At 42.4% G+C, this 22,861-nt stretch overlaps 1 protein-coding gene and 1 pseudogene across 3 annotated transcripts in view; both read right to left on the bottom strand.

The window, feature by feature from the left end:
* The window catches only part of ASTN1 (astrotactin 1), a 323,626-nt gene that overhangs the window by 221,753 nt on the left and 79,012 nt on the right, over positions 1–22,861 (bottom strand). The gene's annotated exons all lie outside the window — the stretch shown is intronic.
* On the bottom strand, positions 15,326–21,156 carry LOC114898800 (annotated as a pseudogene).

Raw genomic sequence — 22,861 nt, 5'->3', positions numbered from 1 at the left:
ATCACATACAAATTCAACACTAGTGATCTATCGTCCTCTCTCTGGCACCACCCAATATCAGAAGATGACAACCCTCTGCATTTTCTAAAATTCTTGTAGGAAATCTGTACGTCCAAAAGCATCATTCTTTTCTCTATGCCAAATTAGGTCAAGTGCCATGGAGGAAAAAATGTTTCATCTCACCTTTAAAAGTAAAAACATTGTTTTTAGGTATTAAAAATTAAGAATTCCAAGTGTAAAGTTAGAAATGAATGAAAATCATCCACTGAGGGGGGGCTTCCCTGGTGGCGCAGTGGTTGAGAGTCCGCCTACCGATGCAGGGGACACGGGTTCGTGCCCTGGTCAGGGAGGATCCCACATGCCGTGGAGCGGCTGGGCCCGTGAGCCATGGCCGCTGAGCCTGCGCGTCCGGAGCCTGTGCTCCGCAACGGGAGAGGCCCGCATACCGCAAAAAAAAAAAAAAAAAAAAAAATCATCCACTGGGCTTTCCCTGTATAAACTGTGATGGGGCATTAGGTTTCTAACCCCTGGAATAAAATAGTTTCCTCCTGCAAAGGCCCATTATATATCAGGAAAACAATAGAAGAGTTCTTTCTCCCTTGTTTTTTGTGGCGCTCTTCCCCAAATCCTCAATTGTCAACATGGTCTCCTAAGTGGACCACTGTCAGCGATCACCACCTGCGGTCAGGCTATCAAGATTATAAATGAAATACAGAACTGTAAGGGAGTCTTGGTCCCACCTGGACCAAACCTCTGCAGGAAGCTCTTCTACATCCCAGGTATCCAGACAAATGAGGGCCTGGAGGTTTCTAGGGATGTATGTTCTACATCCTCCAAATCCTCTCCACAGCATACTTATCCTACCTTACTAAGATGTTTTTCTTCTTTTGTCAGAGTCAATCCCCCTGTTGCTGTCATTTAAACCTGTTCCTTTCATCTCTGTCTTCTGTGGAGATGGAAAGTAGCTATAGGTTGGAGCCTTGTAATAGTATCTGCAGATATGTGACCACTGCCTCTGAAGTGCCATATGCCTCTGACTGCAAAGCACAGCACTTCTCCAGTTCCCCATCACGACAGGGAGTGAAGTTCTCCCAGTCATACTTCTGAAACCATCAGGGAGTGAATGGTTGGAGGCGTCACCATTTTCACTCAGGAAGAAAGAAAGGCAAATGACCACCAAGGACAAGAGAACCAGCTAATTTTGCTCTACCACAATTCCAGGCCCTGCATGTCTCCCACTAAAAGCAGAGGCTGCTATGTAAGCTCTTATGTACAGTTTATGTACCTTCCCAATCACAAAGGTGCCAGAGAGTATGTCCCTCCCCAAATAAAAATCTCAAGAGTGGGTACATTCTGAGCCCAAGACCTGTTTTCATAACTCAAACCTATTATCCCCATCCCAGTCCATCTTTAGGAGAGGTGAACTCCATTAATTTTCCTGTCCTTTACTTCAGAACTCTTCCTATCTTCACTTTTCCTTTCATATCCCTTCCAGCCTAGAAGGAAAGCTATTCTTTTTCTTCTCAAAGTTCAACCCCTCTCCCTAGGCCCTCAACTTCTCCCTCACTTGCTACCTCTAAAGATTTTGTTCTACTCTCCTGTCCCTTTTACCTGCAATCTACCTTCCCAGTATTTCTTCCTCCTTCATCTAAAATAATGGTAAAAGTCATCCTCACCTCCATCTCCTCTAGAAGAAGAAAAGCTTCTGATCTTGATTTTGACTTTTCTTATGGATTATCTGTCCTTTCATTAATTGCTTAACCCTTCGAAAATTAAGCCTATGAATTTATATTCTCTACTCATTCTCTCTTTTACTCCTTAACCCATTAACATCCAGTTTTTCCCCAAATGATATAGGGTGTGAGCAGAAGAGCACGAGCATAAGATTCTATGAACTTCTACCTGGGCCAAGAACCTCTTGAGTACATGGCTTGGTCACAGCAAGTGATGGCTGAATGAAAAAAGGCATGAACACAGGAAAGGGATGGGACAGCAGAGGGTAAGCAAAAGGAATGATCTTCATTGAATGACTGGTACTAATCCATGCCACGCACTGTGTTTAGTGTTAGAAATACTTGTCTTATGTGATCAGAGATAACTTTGGTTCTTAATTCAGTTCTGCTTTTAACCATCCACATGATATTGAACAAGTCAATGACCTTTTTCTGGAGCCTAGTTTCTTATCTACAAAACAAAGTGATTGGACCAAAGGATTTCTCATGCTCCTTGACACCTAAAAGATATGAAAGAAAAGCATTTGGTTGTATATGTTGGAGAACTTAGAGATGAAATAGTCCCGAGTTTCTAAGGTTTTCTTTTTTTCTCTCCCTCCCTCCATCCCTCTCTCTTTCCTTCCCTTCCTTTCATTTTTTAAAAATCTGATATGGAACCTTGTATCATATTTTTCTTCCTGTTTACCAAGCTTATTGAGTAATAATTTATTTTTTTCTCTTTTTATTCAAAGACATAGATAACTGGGGTGATATGGCCCAGTTGCAAGAGCATAGGTTTTGAAAACAGGCAGTATGAATTTGAAACGTGCTTTGCCACTTACTAGCCCTACGATCCTGGACAGGCTACTTAACTGGTATTAGCCTTAGATTCCTCACCTATAAAATGCAGCTAAGGCAGTAAAGGGCACCTGCAAAATCCCTGCTTCCGAGGATTTTTACGAGAGGTGGTAGAGATAAAAAGCCTGGTTCACAGAATCGTTGGCACAGGAGGCATGGAATGAGTTTCCCTGGTTTTATCTTTTTCTTCAATAGCAAGGGCAAAGTTTCTATCAGGTTCTTAACAAAGACTGCAAATACAAATACCTTGTAGGTACCCTTTACTCTCTCACTGGCTTCTAGGTGGGCTGGTGTCTTTCACAGGAAATGACTGACCAACTGGAATTCCCTCACTAAATGATGAAGTAACAGAGTTTGGTCACCTGCCCAAGTTCATGGCAATGTCAAAATCAGCAACCAGGTTGTTTCACTCTCCATGTGGTTCTTATTCAAGGTCCTCACGATGCTCCTTGGGGGCAGGGGAGGGGGGGTTCTCCACAGCTGATTTTGTGTTCCTCAGAAATGGAATATTTTTTCACTCAATAATGATCTGACAAAAGACTTTTCTGTTATTACTGAGGTTGTCAGATGTCCTGGTCTTGCATAATAGCAGAGAAACCCTCCCCTTCCTCCACACACATCTTCTCCTAGTGTTTTTCTTTCCTCCTTCTTGTCTCTCTAGTGGTATCTTCTCTGTACTATCATGGATCATTCAACCAACCTCTTTCTCCACCTTTAGCTTTCTTTTCATGTCAGCTAGTTTTAAACATAAATATAAATTTCAAGAAGGGAAAAAGCCTTAACCTTAAATACATATATGGTGGAAAAAGAATTATTGCAAAAATGTTCCTCTTAGCATTTAACTTGCAGACACTGGAATCCATCTAGATGCTCAGCATGAGAAAAGGGATGGATAAATGATGGTATGGACATATGATGAAATACTATGTAATACTAAATACAACTAACCATCATATGTTTCAAAGAACATTTAATGATGTGGCAAATCACTTACAATATAAGGTCAAATAATGTTTTTAAACTCTTTTTAAATTGTGTAAAATATGAGCTCAGTTTTCCAAAAAGAATTTTATATGAATAGAAAGTTGGCAAAACATGTAACTAATGTTTACAGTTCGTCCCTGGAGAGTGGGGGTATGGGAGATTCTAAATTTCTTCTTCATATGTTCTGTGTGTTTCTTCTCATCTTTAGTATGATCGACAGTTTTTAATGAAAAGAAAATAATAGCTTTTATTTTGACACCAGAGATTGTTAGGTATCTTCTATGGCACCTAATATGAATACTCTGGGTGTTTGGTTTGTAAAACTGCCAAAGCGATTTGCATGGGCACAGACTATTATAGCCAGAGAGAACTAGAAAATAGCATCTATTCTCAAAATGTTTTCAACAGCAAAACTCTTTCTTCAAAAGAAACCTTTAAAGAGACGCTTACTATGTCAACAGAGATAAAAGAAGAATGGTTCTCATCCCAGCAGGGATAATGGGCTCAGAGTCCCATCATTTCCATCTTCCCACCCTCCTGATGGCAGCTGAAGCCTGTTAGTGAAAATCCCTAGGACTCTGGGAGGCACCATTTGTAAAGATCCTGATTTGGTACAACCTCTCTGTGCTGCAAGTGAAGAATCAGGCACCAAGAGGGGCAGTGACTTGTATGAAGTCATCAGGGTTCCTGACCAGGACAAAACAGAAAACACCAATTTTCAGACTCCTAAGCTGGTTGCATGAGAGACTTGCCCAGAAGAGAAAAGCATCTTTCAGGGGTGTTCTTGAGGTACAAGAGTAAAGAAACAGGACCTGGGATGCTGACCGTGAGGAGTCAGCCACCCTCAGCAGTGCGCTCAGCAAGTCATATGTGGAATTCTGCCCATTCAGCAGGAGACTGAATGGTATTTATAATTTGGAGGTGAGCATGGCCTCTTTTTCAACCTTCAGACCCTGTGAATCTCCTCTGATCCCCACTTCCAACCTCATGCTGCCTAGGCTTACAAGAAATACTGCTAAATCCTTTCCCCTCTTTGCAATGAATCAATGTCTCTGTGGTCTGCAGTCCTCAACCGTTGTTTCAAACAGAGCCAGCTTTTGGATGGAAGCATAAAACCCCAAATCTTGCTGGAGCTGTTCAGAGAGCCCAAGATGCTGGTGGGAGCGGGGGAGTGTTAATCCCCACTTTCGAGGCCAGCTCCTACTCTGGTAATTACATTTTGCTTCAAAAAAGTGTCCCTGCCGCTGCTGGTAGATACAGTCTTCATTTTCACCTCTCCAAGCGAAGCTGGGAGATAAGGTCTCTCTGAAGGTGGCTTGCTGACCCTGGAGGTGGCTTTGTTCAGGGCACGGCTGCATTTCAGCACTGGCCGAGCTGGGCTGTCAGTCCTGGGGTTTGCTGAGCTGTTTGCAAAGAGCTTTGCTTAAAGAAGTTATATATCTGTAAGGTATTATTATCACCTCATCTTTTTCAATCTTCAACTCCAGTCATAGTGATGAGGAACCAACCTCATGTGCCTCAGAGTTTCAGTTTAGTACAAGCCTAAAGGCTTGGGTTTTGAAAAGATATCTGAACCCCTCAGATGTGACAGAATTGAACTGGAAATCTGCTTAAGCACCTAAAGAGAATGGAACGCTTCCTACTGCTACCCATGGAGATGCTGGCCTGCCTCTGCTTCTACCACCACCGAGAAGCCAAGACAAACTTCCATTGCCAGAGTTGAATAATATTCACTCCTAAGTGTCCAGCCATCTTATAAGGGGCAAAACAGAGGCAGTTTTCTTGAGCTTGGGAATCAGGCCGATAAGCCAAAGACATAGAGAAGTTGGAACAGCTGTAACATTCGCCACATGCCTGATTAGCCACTTCACTGAATGTAGCTAGTGTCACCATCAGTAAAATCAAAAAGGCAGACAGGACATTCACAAGGGAAAAATACATGTGTTTGGGAGTTAACAACAAACCAAGAGGTGCTACTTTAATTTTTCTGAAAAATCCTACACTCTGTTGATATTACCTATTTTTAAAATTATTTTAAACATTTCTCGCTTAAAATGTAGCATGCTCATTCTAAGACGTCAAACAACTGAGAAGCTTTTGAAGCGAAACTTCTGCCCGTCTGCCTTGCAATCCCACTCCCGGAAGTAACTAATATTAAAGTTCAGAAAATATCTTTGCACACCATTCTCCAAGCTCACGTAACTATATACAAGCACATGTGGAGTGTTTCTTCCCTCCCGCCTTCTTCCTTCTCTTCCTCCTTCCTTCCTTCCTCAACAAAACAGGGTAATCAACACATCAAAATTCTTCCATTAAGGTTTAGAAACCTTCAATACTTGTTGGATATGAACTGCTTTGTCTGGCCCAGAGTCAGAACTGGCCAAATTACTGCATGTTGTCTCTTCTCTCTCCCCCCACCACACACCCCTCCCGTCTACGGGAGGGATAATGGGCAGTGAGCCAGCAAGAGAGGATGGTGATTTTTCTTGGTTTACGTAACCAGCACAGCCAGTCCTTCTCAAAAGCAGAGGAGGTTACCCAGGAGCCCCTGCCTAATCTCATCAATGCAGAGGCATGGAGCTCCCAGATCTCTGTACTTTGTTTGATATCAAGAGTCTTCATGCTCAGAAACAGAGACACAGATGTAGAGAACAAACGTATGGACACCAAGGGGGGAAAGTGGCGGGGGGGGGGGGGGGTGGTGGTGAGATGAATTGGGAGATTGGGATTGACATGTATACACTGATGTGTATAAAATGGATGACTAATAAGAACCTGCTGTATAAAAAAATAAAATAAAATAAAATTCAAAAAAAACAAAGAGTCTTCCTGCTCAGTGGGGAAGCTCACACCATCTGGGGGTCCTTGATGGCTCCATGAGAGTTTCTGGATTGCTTCTGAATGGGACCAGATTTGACCCTTCCAATAACAAAAGCTCCTATGGAGGGCAGTTAAAGCCATTTGTATAATTTAGTTAATGTATTAATTAATCTTTGTTCCATAGCTATGCCTGGAAGGAGAGAGACAGATTCAGAGAAAGAGGCACCAGAGGGACACTATACGCTGAAAATGTTTGAGGCAAATAAGATCAATGAATACAAGTACTCCTCAATTTCAAGAGTCCAGTTCACAGAACGGTAGAAGGCTTACCTGATACCCCACAGGATACATATACCTACCCACACCACCCTCTCTCACACACACTCATAACTCACACAGAGACACATGCAGAAAGAATTGTATCTTTATTCTCACTCGCCCTCACTGCACCACCCAGCCTAAGCCCGGCTCTCTACCTGCATATCACACTCTCCCCAGTACTGGCTGAGGTTCTTCTACAACCCTACAAACTCCATCAAAACTGACCCTTAGCAAAGACCTTGCAATCAGACACTGAAATAGAAATTAGGAGTCACTGAAAACAGTCACCTTTCCCAGGGTGTTATCAGTCAGTGGCTGAGTGAAGCTCTTATTTTGTTTAATAAAAATAGGGCATCCTCGTCACTTCTGACACCAAAAGCACTAGTGGCCCACGTATTAGTTTAGCCCTGCTCACATGAGCATAAATGTACACACTTGTGAAACACACCACACACACACACTCCTCAATCACCACCATCATCACTGCAATACAAACAACACAATTCAATACAATATAATACAATACAACACATGGTGTTGGTATTCTTATAATTCCTTCTAGACTGTGAGCTTCCTAAAGGACAAAGATCCATGAGACAGTCTTAAGTTTGCAGTCCCTTCGTAGAATGTCTAATAGATAAACCAGCAGGGTGGCTTGACAGATAATTAGCATCATGATGAAATCTTAAAACTAGAAGAGATTACAAAAGTCATCTAGATCCTATATCCATTTAAATGGTCATCCAGCTTGTGCCAACAAAGCTCAACCAACCCTCCACCTTTGAATAAAGACCACCCATCCACAGGGAGCTCAGTTGAAATGCTCTCTACTTTGAGTCAAAACATCTCCTTCTCTGAAGCCTCAACCCATCAATCCCTTGTATTCATTAGTCTTTTCCCACATCTACATGAAAGACCTTCAGATATTTGAAGTCTGCTCCCATGGTTCCCAGATCTTTTTCTGATGAAGCATAATAGTTCATTCAATTGTTCCTTATCCTTTCAACATGTCTTGGGACGCCTTTACCATCCTTTTTACATGCCTTTGTTTTCAAGAGTGGGTGGAGAGAGGGGCTAAATTCAAATGTTAATAAGGAGGATGTGGGTAAAATACATGTTTGAGTCTGGCCCTGCTTGTGGTAATGAAGGAGTGATAGGGCTGGTGGTAAGAGGCCCATCTTACCAAAATGCCTTCAAATGAGAGCACAGACTTCATGAAAGACAAATATAATATGTATTTGGGCTAGATTCACCCACTGAACTAGATATTTCCTGAATCACAACGACCAGAACTGATCTCAAAAGTCTGGGTGTCATTTGACCAGCTCAAAAAAAAAAATGATGTTAATATCCCACTGGAGTAACTATACTTCTGTTAATGCTGCAAACATTACATTAACCTTTTAGGATGTGACATTCTGCTGACTCACAACAGGCTCTCTGTGAACTAAAGCCTGGAATTATTTTATAGGGCTGTTATTGTTTTTCTTAAATGCAGTTTTAAGACTCTATGTTTATTCCTTCTAAATTTTACCTTTTCAGATTCAGCCCATCTTTCCAATCTGTCAAGATTCTTCTGAGTATAGACTTTGCCATTTTTGCCATCCAATGCAAAAATTCCCCTTGCTAGTTTCATGTAACCTATAATTATGATAAGCATTTTTATTGATATAATTCACATACCATAAAATCCACCCTTTTATATTGTACAATCAGTGATTTTTAATATTTGCAAAGTTATACAACCATCACTACTACCTAATTCCAGAAAATTTTCATCAGCCTAAAAAGAAACTCTATTCCCATTAGCAGTCCCCATCCCTCCTCCCTCCATCCTCTGGCAATCATGAATTTCTGTCTCTATGTAGTTGCCTGTTACGGACATCTCATAGAAATGGATTCATATAATATATGGTCTTTTGTGTGTGGCTTCCTTCACTTAGAATCATGTTTTTGTTGTTGTTTCTTTTTTTTTTTTTGCGGTACGCGGGCCTCTCACTGCTGTGGCCTCTCCCGTTGCGGAGCAACAGGCTCCGGACGCACAGGCTCGGCGGCCATGGCTCACGAGCACAGCCGCTCCGCAGCATGTGGGATCTTCCTGGAGCGGGGCACGAACCCGTGTCCCCTGCATCGGCAGGCGGACTCTCAACCACTGCGCCACCAGGGAAGCCCCTAGAATCATGTTTTTTAAGATGCATCCATGTTGTAGCATTTATCAGTACTTTATTTCTACGGCCAAATACTAGTATATTGTATGGATTCAGCACACTTTGTCTATTCATTCTTCAGTTAACATACACTTGAATTGTTTCCATTTTTGAATGCTATAAATAATGCTGCTGTGAATATTCATGTGGAAGTTTTTTTTTGTGGACAGATGTTTTCAATTCTCTTGAGTATATACCTAAAAGTGGAATGGCTGGGTCATATGGTAACTCTATGTTTAGCTCTTTTGAAGAAATGCCAAATCATTTTCCACATCAGCTGAACAATTTTACATTCCCACCAGCAGTGTATGAGGGTTCTGACTTCTCCACATCCTTGTCAACACTTATTATTGTTTGGTTTTGATTATATCTATCCTAGTGGCTATGAAGTGGTACTTCACTGTGGTTTTTATTTGTAGCTCCCTAAAGACTAATGCTATCGAGCATTCTGACCATGTGGATATCTTTGGAGAATGTCTATTCAAATCTTAGCCCAATTTTTAGTTGGATCATTAGTCTTTTTATTATTGAGTTGTAGGAGTTCTTTATATATTTTAGATACATGATTTTTTAAAGTATTTTGGATATTTTATCAGATACATGATTTGCAAATATTTACTCTTACTCTGTGGGTTGTATTTTCAATTTCCTGATGTCGTTCTTTGAAACACAAAAGTTTCAAATTTTGATGAAGCCCAATTTATCTAATTTTTTCCTTTGTTGCTTGTGCTTTCAGTGCCACAGTTAAGATGCATTGCCTAATCTAAGATCACAAAGACTTACACTTATGTTTTCTTCTAAGGCTTTTACAGTCTTAGCTCTTACATTTACATATTAAATCCACTTTGAGTTATTTTTTGCATATGGTGTGAGGTAAGGGTTCAACATCATTCTTTTGCATGGATACACAGTTGTGTAGTTGTACCAGCACCACTTTCCCCATTGAATTGTCTTGGCACCCTTGTCAAAAATGAATTGCCTACAAATATAAGGGTTTATTTCTGTACTCTCAATTCCATTCCATTTTTATATGTCTAGCCTTATGCCAGTAGTGCACTGTCTTTATTACTGTGGCTTTGTAGGACAAACATGTTTTTGAATGTTACAGTAATCAATTATAGAAATGTTGAACAAGACGGGTCTAAGGAAAGAGCCCTGCGGCACTAGAATATAAGGTTCCATGAAGGCAGGAGCTTTGTCTCCTTTGGTCACTAGTACATTCTCAGTACCTAGAAAAGGGTCTGACACATGGTAAAGCTCTGACTAAATATCTGTTGACACTGAATGAATGACTGAATAAAAAATATGATTAGAATCCACTATCAAATTACAACCACATATGAATCTACTTACTTGGAGCAGCATTCTGCCTTCTCCTTCCATCAAGTCTGGAAAGCTCATGTGGAAGACCTTGCCAAATATTTTGCTGAAGTCTAAAGGGCACTTATTTTAACACTCAGTGTCAGAATACCATGTATGACATCCATCAACTTAGAGTTACCAGAAGAACAGTAACTTAGACCATTCCTGGCACAGGCAGGACACCACCTGATGACTTAAGGAAATCCTCTCTTACCTATTCCTTTAAAACAGTTATTACCAACTTAGAAGAATTGCAAAATCCTATAGCAACCACATTCATATCATTTAATAACCCCTGTCTGGTAAGTTAATACTCTGAGATGTCCCATTTGCCCTCTTCGGAAGAGCAAGCCCAGGAAGCAACAATGAAAAACAAGCAAAAAAAGACCCTGCACACACCCGCAACACTGGCTCTGCCAGAGCTCTCCCTGCTTCTGAATGGGACCTAGATGATTGAAAGATGACAGCGTGGGGAGATTTCATCAAAAAATGAAAGAAACATCAACAAAGAAAAGGAGAGATTTCAACTTTTCCCATAGATTAACAACTAACAGTTTTATTTTTTAAAGTTCAATTTTTTTCTTAATTGTATGTGAAAGCTGACTTTTCAGCTGTGTGTTTGTATATAGGACTGTTAGGTCTCTGAATTTCATTGAAGGTTTATATTCTGGGGTTTATGTTTTAGGTACAGATCTGCATACAAATACTGATACTGACATCAGCTCCCAAGAGAGCCTGCCTTGTAGAAATATCCTTGCCTGAAATCTCACGGACTTTCAGGCTCCAGCCTTATGTACTAATGCTGCCTCCTTGCTGAAAAAAAATCATCACAATTTTCAGTTGAGATCACTACACAAATTGCCTCACTTAATCTTCTCAGTTGAAATAGATATTGTTCTCTGCTACACAGATGAGAACAGCAAGGCTGAGAGAAGTTAAGAAAATTTCAATTCATAATCAGAGGAGCCAAGACTCAAACCCAGGTCAGTCTGACACCAAACTGCATGTCCTTAGCCACTGTATATCCTGCCTCCCAAATGAATATAATGCACTAAAAATGCACACAGGTGGTTTTAAATGAAGACAGGCTGCCTGAGCACATGATTGTCTTCTGAGTAAAATCCAACTGCCCTTCTTCCTCTAGATCCTTGCCCTTGACTTTGCCAATTCAAATGCCCATAATCTCAAGCCCACTGCCTTCTCTTTTTATTTTATTTATTTATTTTTTTAATTTTTTTTTTTTTTTTTTTGCAGTACGCGAGCCTCTCACTGTTGTGGCCTCTCCCGCTGCGGAGCACAGGCTCCAGACACACAGGCTCAGCGGCCATGGCTCACGGGCCCAGCCGCTCTGCAGCATGTGGGATCTTCCCAGACCGGGACACGAACCTGTGTCCCCTGCATTGGCAGGCGGACTCTCAACCACTGCGCCACCAGGGAAGCCCCTGCCTTCTCTTTTTATCCTTCTCACATTCTCAATATGTATTTTCATTCTCAATGTTTGCTTTTGCGGGGGGGCACAATTCACATGAAATCTACCTTCTTAACAAATTTTTAAGTGTACAGTACAGTACTGTTAACTATATACACACTGTTGCACAACAGAGCTCTAAAATTTTTTCATCTTGTATTACTGAAACTCTGTACCCATGGAAAAGCATCTTCCCATTTCTTCCTCCCTCTGGTCCCTGGCATCCACCATTCTACTTTCTGTTTCTCTGAGTTTTACTACTTTGGATACCTCATGTAAGTGGAACTATGCACTATTTGTCCTTCAGTGATGGATTATTTTCATTTTTTCATCAATGGACATTTAGATTGTCCCATATCTTTGCCATTGTTAATAATGCTGCAATGAACATGGAAATGCAAATATCTCTTCAAGATCCTGTTTTCAATTATTTTAGATAAATACCCGGAAGTAGGATTGCTGGATTATTTTATATAGTAGTTCTACTTTTAATTTTTTGAGGAAACTTCATAACGTTTTCCACAGTGGCTGTACCATTTTACATTCCCACAGTGTACAAAAGTTTGAATTTCTCCACAGCGTTACCAATGCTCACTATTTCCTGTTTTTTTTTTTATGATAGCTATCTTAACAGGTGTGAAGTGATAGCTCATGATCTGCACTTCTCTGATGATTAATTATGTTGAGCATCTTTCATAAACTTGTTGACCATTTGTGTGCCTTGGAGAAATGTCTATTCAAGTTCTTAGCACATTCTTAAATGAAGTTATTTGGTTTTAACATTGGAGTTCCTTAATATATTGGCTATTAACCTCTTATCATAATATGGTTTGCAATAGTTTTTCCCATTCTATAGGTTGCCTTTTCACTCTGTTGATTGTTTTCTTTGCTGTACAGAAGCTTTTCAGTTTGAGGGACTTCCCTGGTGGTCCAGTGGTTAAGAATCCGTCTTCCAAGGCAGGGGACACGGGTTTGATCCCTGGTCGGGGAACTAAGATCCCACATGCTGCAGGGCAAATAAGCCTGTATGCCACAACTACTGAGCCCACACCCCTCAACTAGAGAGAAGCCCATGCGCCACAACTAGAGAGAAGCCTGCGTACTGTAACAAAGAGCCCATGCACTACAACGAAAGATCCCGCGTGCCGCAACTAAGACCTGACGTAGCCAAAAATAAATAAATAAATATATTTTTAAAAGAAGCTCTTCAGTTTGATGTAGTCCCACTTGTCCATTTTTGCTTTCGTTGCCTGTGTTTTTGATGTCATATCCAAAAAATGATTGCCAACACCAATCTTACGAAGATTTTCCCTCTGTTTTCTTCAAGAAGTTTTATAGTTTCAGGTCTTATGCTTAAGTATTTAATCCATTCTGAGTTGATTTTGTTTGTTTGTTTTTGTTTGTTTGTTTGTTTTTTGTGGTACGCGGGCCTCTCACTGTTGTGGCCTCTCCCGTTGCGGAGCAACAGGCTCTGGACGCACAGGCTCAGCGGCCATGGCTCACGGGCCCAGCCGCTCCGCGGCATGTGGGATCATCCCAGACCGGGGCACGAACCCATGTCCCCTGCATCGGCAGGCGGACTCTCAACCACTGTGCCACCAGGGAAGCCCCTGAGTTGATTTTTAACATAAGGGTCCAACTTCATTCTTCTGTACGTGAATATCCAGGTTTCCCAACACCATTTATTAAAGAAATTATTCTTTCCGTATTGTGTAGTCTTGGCAATCTTGTTAAAGATAATTTGACAGTGTGTGCTTGGATCTAGTTCTAGACTCTCTATTCTGTTCCATTGGTCTATATGTCTGCCATTGTGCCAATATCATACTGTTTTGATTAGCACAGCTTCATATTGTTTCGAAGTCTAAATGGAAACACATCCCTGTGCATGGATTGAAAGACTTAATATTGTTAAAATGTCCATACTATCTAAAGTGATCTACAGATTCAATCCAATGCCTATTAAAAATTCCAATGGCATATTTTGCAGAAATAGGAAAAAAATCCTAAAATTCATGTGGAATCACAAGGATCCTGATAGCCAAAATGATCTTGTGAAATAAGAACAAAGATCAATAAGTGGTTTTACTCTTGCTGCTTCTTGCGGATCAACCCACTAACAAGACCACAGCAGTAATTTTTGCACATCTATGACACACTCTCTTTGAACACTAGCTTTGAGAGGAAACTTGGATGTCATTCAGATGCACGAATCCCAGATACCCAAAGCCTGCTTAAGCACCTCAAGTCCAATATAGCTAACTTCTAAAAGTAAACCCAGTTTAGAGCAACTCATGCAGCGATCTTAACAGTTTCCTCATTCGTCCCCAGTCTTGACAAAACTCCTATAATTTTTGCTCATCAGTATCAGTTCTCCAATCATCACCACAACTGGGAAAATGCCGTGATATTTTCAAAGAAAAGTCCCATAACTAATTTTTTTTCCCAACTGCCAAACACCTCCACCTTATTTCATACAGAAATGTCTCCACATAGGTTCACCCGTAACAACCGCAGCTCCCATGAACACAGTCTTTGGGGTTAGAACATGGTTTAAATCCTAATCTCATCATCTATCAGCTGTGTGTCTCTACACAACTCATTTAATAAACCTAAGCCTCAATTTCCTCACCTAAAACTGGCTATAGTAATGATACCTCTATCAAAGATTTGTCATAAAGATGAAATAATACAGCGCCTGGCACTTAGCAAAGCCTGCATGATAATCATTATTATTATTAATATTATTTTGGTTTCATTTTCCTTTATTTTTTTAAAAAAGCCCCTAAATTCTGTGGCCTCCAGGAAGCATCAGAGAAACGAAGTGCCATTTCTGTACACTTTGTAAGGCAAGACCTAGATGCACACGCCGCGGGGAACGCCCCCAGTTGCTCTGACCGCGCAGCACTCTGGCCTCCGGGAGACCACGCTGACCGCTCGGACCTGGCCCACTGTGGGTCTGGGACTGGCTTTAAGACGCTTATCTCCCACTGCTCGGCCGGCAGCGCCGAGCCAACACAAGAAAATCAGGCACACCTGGCACCACCCAAGGGGCCCAATGGTGGCCGCCCAGAGGTCTGCGCCCTGGGGCAGCGGCTGGAGTAGGTGCGCAGGAACTCCCCACCGGCCACACCTGCCGGCCCAGGCTTTGGAGCAGCATTTCGGCTGGGGGCCGCCCTCACCCAGCCTTCCCCTTTGGCCTGGGGAGGCCCAGGGCGGGCTCACCTCTGGCAGCAACGTCCCACAGCGACCCCAGGAGAAAACGGCCTCCGGATAGAGGGAGAAAAGCTGCACTTTATGGCACTAACGGGGCCGGCGGCTGCACTACTTACTCAACGGACACTGGCGGAGACGCAAGGCAGAGCGGCCGCTGGAGTTTTCTTTTCTCCTTGTTTTAAGTAGCTAATGCTCTTGGAAGGGCGGCCTAGACACAGGTGTAAGGAATCTCGTCCAAAGTCTTATGTAAAGTAAGTGATCCCACGTGGGGAGGGCAGCTCTGCCGGCCTGGCAGTCTGCGTCCGGCTGCGGCCACATGGCCATGGCCAAGCTGGCCCGAGGGGCTGCAGCGGGAGGATTCAGGGACCACCGCTCCAGGGTCACTTGCGTGGCTCCAGCGATTTTCTCTTTCTCCTCTGAAGGAAACAGCAGCACTTGGTGTCGTCAGCCACCTCCACGTCTGCAGGGACTGTGATGGGGACACTGAAGTGACCAGCGGTGGTGTCGTCGGCATTCAGCTCCCCGTGGATGGAGTTCAGTGCCTGGTTTTTGCTGTGTAGCAAGGCTTTGTCCCGAGCCTGAGGCTGCGAGGGCAGGTTGGTGTGGACCGTGCCATAGGCGTGGGCCGGGGCTTCCCGGCCCAGTCGGACTGGTAACCAAACACAAAGCGGCTGAGGTCAGAGGTAGTGAAGAACTTGTGCAGGTAGTCAGAGTTCAGCTTCTCGAAGAACTCCAGGCGCCGCCCGTAGCACAGGTACGTGGCCATCTCCGGGAACCTCTCGGGGAAGCTCTCGGTGGGCGTGGCCCGCTTGGTGTCCCGGATCTTCCGCTGGCGCTTCTTGAGCGTGTGGGCCTTGAGCCTCTGCCCGCGCAGGCTGTCGCACAGGAAATACGTAGCCCAGCGCCTCCAGGCCATCACAACGGCTCTGGTCCTTGCCCAGGTGAGAGTTGAGGCTTATGTAGCACGTCGTGCTCGCAGTACGGGATGTGCTTCTTGGTCTCGGGGTTGATGGACTCCTTGGCTAGGCCGGAGTCAGTCGATGATTGTGGATGGCGTGCCCGGCAGCCCAGCCGGGAAGTTCTCGGGCTTCACGTCCCGGTAGGTGAGGCCCTTGGTGTGCATGTACTTCATGCGCCTGACCAGCTGGATTGCGACCCTGAGCACCATTTTGAGCGTCAACTTCTGGTTGCGCGAGTGGAACAGGTCCTCCAGGCCAGGCCGAGCAGCTCCAGCTCCGTGGCGTTGTAGTACTTCCCTCACAGGCCGAAGTAGTAGACCTGGCGCATGCCCTCTGCGGCGCTGAGCTGAGCTTAGAAGCTGTACTCCAGGTGCAGCTGCGGCGCCTGGGACTTGATGGGCTCCAACTTGATATAGTTAAGTATTCATTTGTATAGCGATTCTTTTCTAGCCGGAGCTCCCCAAAGTTGGTAACTGGCTGTCTACTCTCCCCAAATCTCTTAAATGACCCTGCCTGTGATTTAGGTTCCAAGAGGTCATGAAGTGAACCGAGATCACCTATTAATGTTAAATGAGCCTGTAAGTGAATGTCGGGCAGCAAATCAAAACCACTGTTAGCAGCTACTGTGAGGAAGTTCCTCTCTTAAAGGACCAGCCGCCCTTTCATAAAAGACCACTTTTTTCTATGAATAATATATATAAGAGTAGGGAAGAAAACGTTTCCATTAAGCAATATCAATTCTCAACACACTGGATATAATCTCTTATGCCTCCATAATTAAAAATTAAACACAAAGTATTATGTTAAAAAACTCCAAAGCTGATTTTTATGTACTCTTTTTCTCCAAAAACATCATTCTTACCAGCCTTTCAATATAATTATATTCCAGGGCAAAACATGCAGGTAGAAAAGAATAAATCAATATATAATCTTCCTTTAAAGTCCTAGCTTAGATTTTATGATGTGTACAGGATGTTCAAAAAAAAAAAAATCAGGTCTGAAATTTTCCACAATGAACATATATAGTATATTCCATTATTTTGTTATTTTAAAAGGGAAAATCATGCAAAATATCAGATCTGTTGTATTTTTAGACACAAGAGACTTTCATTGACTGTGCAGGCTTTCATTGACTGTGTGAGTTTCTGTTAACCTATTTCTAGATCTTAAGTCCCTGACAAATAGCTGGTGCTTAATGTATATTTTTCTAAATAAATAAATACTAATATTAAATAAAAACTAAGAAGATATTTGAGGTTGGGACAGTTCAATGTTTTCCCAATATTATTGCCCAGTGGATTTCCCCCTCCTCTGCTCCACTTCCCTCTTTACTAAATAAAAAAAGAGCAATTTCAAGGAAACTATAACTGGGAAGTAGAAGGATTCTTACTGTTGTCCTTAATTCACTTAGGACAAGCATTCTCATCTTATTTATTTAAGAAAGTCCATGTGAAAGTCATTGAACTCAGAAAAGCATGGGCATCTATCTTCTTAAGCTATGAAAGTAAAAATAATAATAATATATTTAATTACAAGAAAAAATTTGGTTGTATGCATTTCGATCAACTTACCCAAATTGATTAAAATTCGAATCACAGGATTTCTAAAGCTGGAAAGATTCTTACATGTCTTGGAATCTAACCCTTCCTTTTTAAAATTGTGGAAGCTGAGGTAGAAGAAGTTAAGTGATTGTCCCAAAGATACAGAACTAGTAAATGGCAGACAGACTTGTTCCCAGGTACCTAATTCCAATTTCAACACATGGTCCATTTCACTTCACTCTACTATAAACCCCTTAGTGTTTTACAGACTGATAATAAAAATTAGTTAATAAAGATGATGATGATAATGAAATTTCACTGTGCTGGAAACAGGGAAATGAGGTCAGTTAGCTGGCATTTGGTGATGCTTTTGTTAAGGCAGACCATCTATTATTTTCCATCTCCCTCTGCATTTAAAACACATCTATGTACTTTGCTTTAAAAAAGCCTTAGGCAACTAAGTATTATTCATTAAAACATTTAAGACAACTGACAGCTCCTAGTCATACACTTCCAGAACAGAACAAGCAGGATAAAGATAACTTAGCAACTGCATACACATAGAATTTTTCTACTGATACCCTAATCCCCTGCTGGCCAATTTTTTTAAAGTGGGCTTTTATTGTACCATAAAAATGAACAAGCTGAAGCTTTCACATCCAGAGAAAGGTTGGTACCTGCATGGAAAATGTTTTGCCTTCAGGAGTCCAGGATGAGAGAAGACCATTATTACTCCTAGGTAAGGACAACTAATATGCGATAGAACTGGGTATTGAAATTCCATTTGTGAGTAGCACATAAAGTACAGCTTTAGCAAGAGGATTCCATTTCTAAGTATAAGATGATTACTGATGCAAGGTTGGTCTTGTTACCACTAATATGACTTTGTCTTTTTAAAACCAAAAACCCAGCTTTGGAGAACTATTTGACAGTAGCTATGAAAGCTAGGCACTTGCATCCACTATACACCGGAAATTCCACTCATCGGTATATACCTGACTAAAATGCATTTCTATATGAGTCAAAAGACATGCACAAGAATGTTCATAGCAGCCCTGTTCAAAATAGCCCCAAACTGGAAGCTACTCAAATGGCCATCAAAAATAGGATGGATAAACACATTGTGATATAATCACACAATGGAATACCACTTTGCAGTTGATAGTGGGTAAACTACAGCTACTCTCAGTAACACGAACAGATTTTTACAAAAACATATTGTAGAGTAAAAGAAGCCACCTACGGGAAAAGTTTGCACTGTATGATTCTGCTATGTAAAATTTAAAAGTGATCCTATTAATCTATGGTGGTAAAAATCCAGTTAATGCTTCCCCTTGGCAGGGGGGCGGTGGTGACTGAAAGGGGCACAAGGAGGATTTGGGGGAGGGTGCTAACTCTTTTCTTTCGTGATCAGGGTCCTGGTTATACAGGGTCGCTATCTTTGTTTAAATGCATTGACCTATACGCTTATGATTTGTAAGTTCATATGAGTTTATGTATATGTCATTTAAAAAGTCTGAAACCCTAAACATTTTCCTATAAAAACATCATAGGGCGAGAGTGACACATTAGTAGAAGCGATGTGCCATCAGTAAGATAAAGAATGACTGCACCGGGCTTCCCTGGCGGCGCAGTGGTTGAGAGGCCGCCTGCTGATGCAGGGGACACGGGTTCATGCCCCAGTCCGAGAAGATCCCACATGCCGCGGAGCGGCTGGGCCCGTGAGCCATGGCCGCTGAGCCTGCGCGTCCGCAGTACTTATTATGAGCCAATACAGTGTTAGGCATTTATATAATCTTCACAATAGCTTTCAAAGGCAGGTACTATGGGCCTCATTTTACAGAGAAGGAAACAGACTCTGAGAGAGGATGAAGCCTATGCAAGTTATGCTGCTACTAAATAAGGGAAGAGAGATTCAAATTTGGGACCACTGACTCCTCAGGCTGTTTTCATATAGCACAGTTTCTATAGAGGTCAATAGCCCTTTGACAAAATGTCTGCATTCCCTAGAGAAAAGAACCAAAGGGTTCTTTTCAACTCTGCTTTAAGTCTATCCTAACACCAGGGAGTATTCCAAGTGCAAGAAAAAACACAACCACCCTTTTGCCTGAAAAACAGTCTTAAATAGCAGGGGTAGTGAAGGTATAAGTTTTTAATAATTGTCATCACTGGGCTAAAACACTTTCTCAATCAAGCCCAATATTCTTTCAGAAATGATGGTATCCAAGGTGTGGGTACCTCCCAAAAGGCAGGCCTCAAAAGTTTAGGTATCCACGTTCAATGTGTCTAACTTCCTTTAGACTCAAGGAAAAAAATCACTCCTAGCACTACAGAACGGGCCAACATCCAAAGAGGAAGAAGCCAATGGTGCCACCCCAAAAGACTTCAGAGAAACCGTAAACCAGCTGTATTGCTTTGAGGTATCAACTCCAACTAGGAGCAGGCGTCCCCTGCAAGCTATTCCCTGACCATCACGGCTGATGCTATGACCCAGAATAAACATCTGACTCTCCCTACCTCAGCTTCTCCACACTGCAAAAGGATGATAAGAACTCCTACCTGTCCTCAAAGGTGTTAAAAGAACCAGCTTATATCTGCAGAGAGAAGCACTGTTTGGGTGCTGAGTGACCTCCAATACAGGGAGCCTTGAACAATGCAGATTGGTGTTGGTCTTGCACAGATCACACATGTTCTCACCTCCCAACAGAGAAGGTTTGAGAGTGACCCCCTAGCTCATAATGAGACACAAAAGCAAATGGATGATGCGGAGATATATCTGGGGACTAAATGAAGAAATCAGAAGAAAAATCGGAGTGAAATTGGCCAGGCTAAAAGTGACCTACAGTAGCCCTGCCCTTGCATACAAAATCACAGGATGGACATTTGTCCTCTGCAAGCTCTCTGGCAGGGTTGGCCAGACTGGGCACTGGGAGAGTTGACTGAACCCACACCAGAGACAGCAGCCACAGAGACTCAATTAAAACTGATCTAACGTGAGAACAGAGAAGAGGATACACTGAGCTACAGGGATGGAGCAGCAGGTACTCAATGGGTATGCAAAAGTAGTAAAGCAATAGATAAATCAGACTTAATAGCTGGCTCCTGATCAGGTGACTCTCCTCCAGGGCTTCCACCTGGTGGCAAGCATAGGTGAATACTAAGAACAAGCTCCCAGGCTCTGAGTTAGGTCATTTTACATGTTTATCACACAGTCCTCTCACCAGCCCCTGAAAAGTGGGTATTATCATTTTTCAAGAAATGAGGGTCAAAGTGACAAAGTAACTTGCATTAAGACAGTGCCGCCATCACTAAAATATAGGTCTGGCTGAGACAGGAGCCCTTGCTCATTAAACTGGGTCTTCCATCTCTCATCACAGTTATTCACTGTGTATACTAGCTCTGAGCAGATCCCCAGGCCGACTCAGTAGGAAATCCAAACTATGGTACCTGGCTTTGTAGTTAAAGGGTATGGCCTGTAGTACAGTAACTGATCCAATAAGCATTTGAAGAGGCCCTGCTATGGGCCAGGCTTGTGCTAGATGAGAATAATGCAGAAAAAAGAAGACCCACTCCTCCACCTTGGCAACATCCATTGGCATCCAACAAGCATGGTGCAGCAGCCATTCTGGGCAAGTTCTCCAGCACAGACTTCAGCCACAGTTGGTGAGATGCGTAAGCAATCACAGAGGTTATGGCCCCCTTGAAAGCCATTCTCAAGGAATCCCTCAGCAAACAGAGGATATTCTTTCGTCTGAGTTTTGACAGTTCTTTATTAATCTCCTGAGTATCATGGCTAAAAACTGCTGCATGTTCTTTTACTTTTAATTACAGTCCTATAGAAGGTTTGATTTTATTTAAAAAAAAACTAGTAAAATCACTGCAGAAGAAAAAAAGTTCTTAATAATTTATTCATAATGCTATTAAGACAAAGTCATGTTTTATTGGGCTCTGCGTGTTTATGTTGTGTTGCAGAAGTCAATAAGAGGGAGCTTTAGTAATATATAATATCTATGAATATTCTCCATGTATGTTCACCAAACAATGTCTCAGCATCAATAAAGGATTTCAATAATTAAAAGGTATGATTTTCCCCAGTTTAACTATTTCCTACTAAAAGGGTGCCACAGACGCTTATACTGACAGCCTCTCATTCCCAGCAAAAGCAACTGCACTTTATGGGGAGAGAGATAGAGTGGAATGAATGTTAGTCCAGGAAGGGGCTCTTGTCTCCATGCTGACGCTAACTGCACATGACCTTGAGGTCTAGGTATTCTGTAGGATGAAAAGATTTAGATGAGGCAATGCCCACGTCTTCCCCAGCTTTCCAACTGTGAAATAGCACTCCCCTGGGCCTTATCTTTATCCCTTCTTGATCACCACTACCTTTTGTCAAGGGTCATTTTGAAATGAGTTTCTTCTTTTCCAAATGCACATTGCTCTTCCGACTACTTAGCCTGGCTCACAGAGTTAATAGGCAGAATGGAGGCCCACTGGCTATGGAGACAAGCGGTGGTTCCCTCTCCAAGTTGCTGTTTGCCCTTGATCAGGAAGTCACTTAGGAATTCCAGGCCCATCATTTCCTCACTGATGGGGGATTATGTGACAATATTTAGCTACCATGAAGGAGTGAGAGAGGATTAAATAATATGCTTTTATGGGACTTACCCAATACTTGATGTTACTCTGGATACTTGGTAAATAATTACCTTTTGAGTCTCACAGAACTCATCTGAAATACCTTCCTGGTTCAAGGACTAAATAGTTCCATAAGAGGGTTTAGTTCCTTTTCATTCCCTAAAAGAACTGTGCCACAAACTGAGAGCCTTGATATACCACTGCAAGCATGGATTTCCTTTGCCTTAGCTCCCGAGAATCACTAAAGAATCATGATCACTATGTTTTACAGTCTCAAATCATTTTCCCCATATTCCTTTATAGATAGACGCTTATTATGCCGTAAACATAAAGGGAAAATATCCAGTGGGTATTTTGACACTGTTAACACTCCCTTTCGGGGAGACCTTCAAGATGGCAGAGTAAAATGTGGAGATCACCTTCCTCCCCACAAATACATCAGAAATGCATCTACACGTGGAACAACTCCTACAGAACACCTACTGAACGCTGGCAGAAGACCTCAGACTTCTCAAAAGGCAAGAAACCCCCCCACGTGCCTGGGTAGGGCAAAAGAAAAAACAGAGACAAAAGAATAGGAACAGGACCTGCACCTCTGGGAGGGAGCTGTGAAGGAGGAAAAGCTTCCGCCCCTTCACTGGCGGAGACCAGGGTGGGGGGAAGTTTCAGAGCCGCGGAGGAGAGCGCAGCAACAGGGGTGCCGAGGGCAAAGCGGAGAGATTCCCTTACAGAGGATCAGTGCCAACCAGCACTCAACAGCACGGGAGGCTTATCTGCTCCC

Source organism: Monodon monoceros, unplaced genomic scaffold, assembly GCF_005190385.1.
Source record: "Monodon monoceros isolate NGI ecotype Baffin Bay Population unplaced genomic scaffold, NGI_Narwhal_1 Super_Scaffold_18, whole genome shotgun sequence".
NCBI lineage: Eukaryota > Metazoa > Chordata > Mammalia > Artiodactyla > Monodontidae > Monodon > Monodon monoceros.
This window is presented reverse-complemented; position numbering and strand designations above follow the sequence as displayed.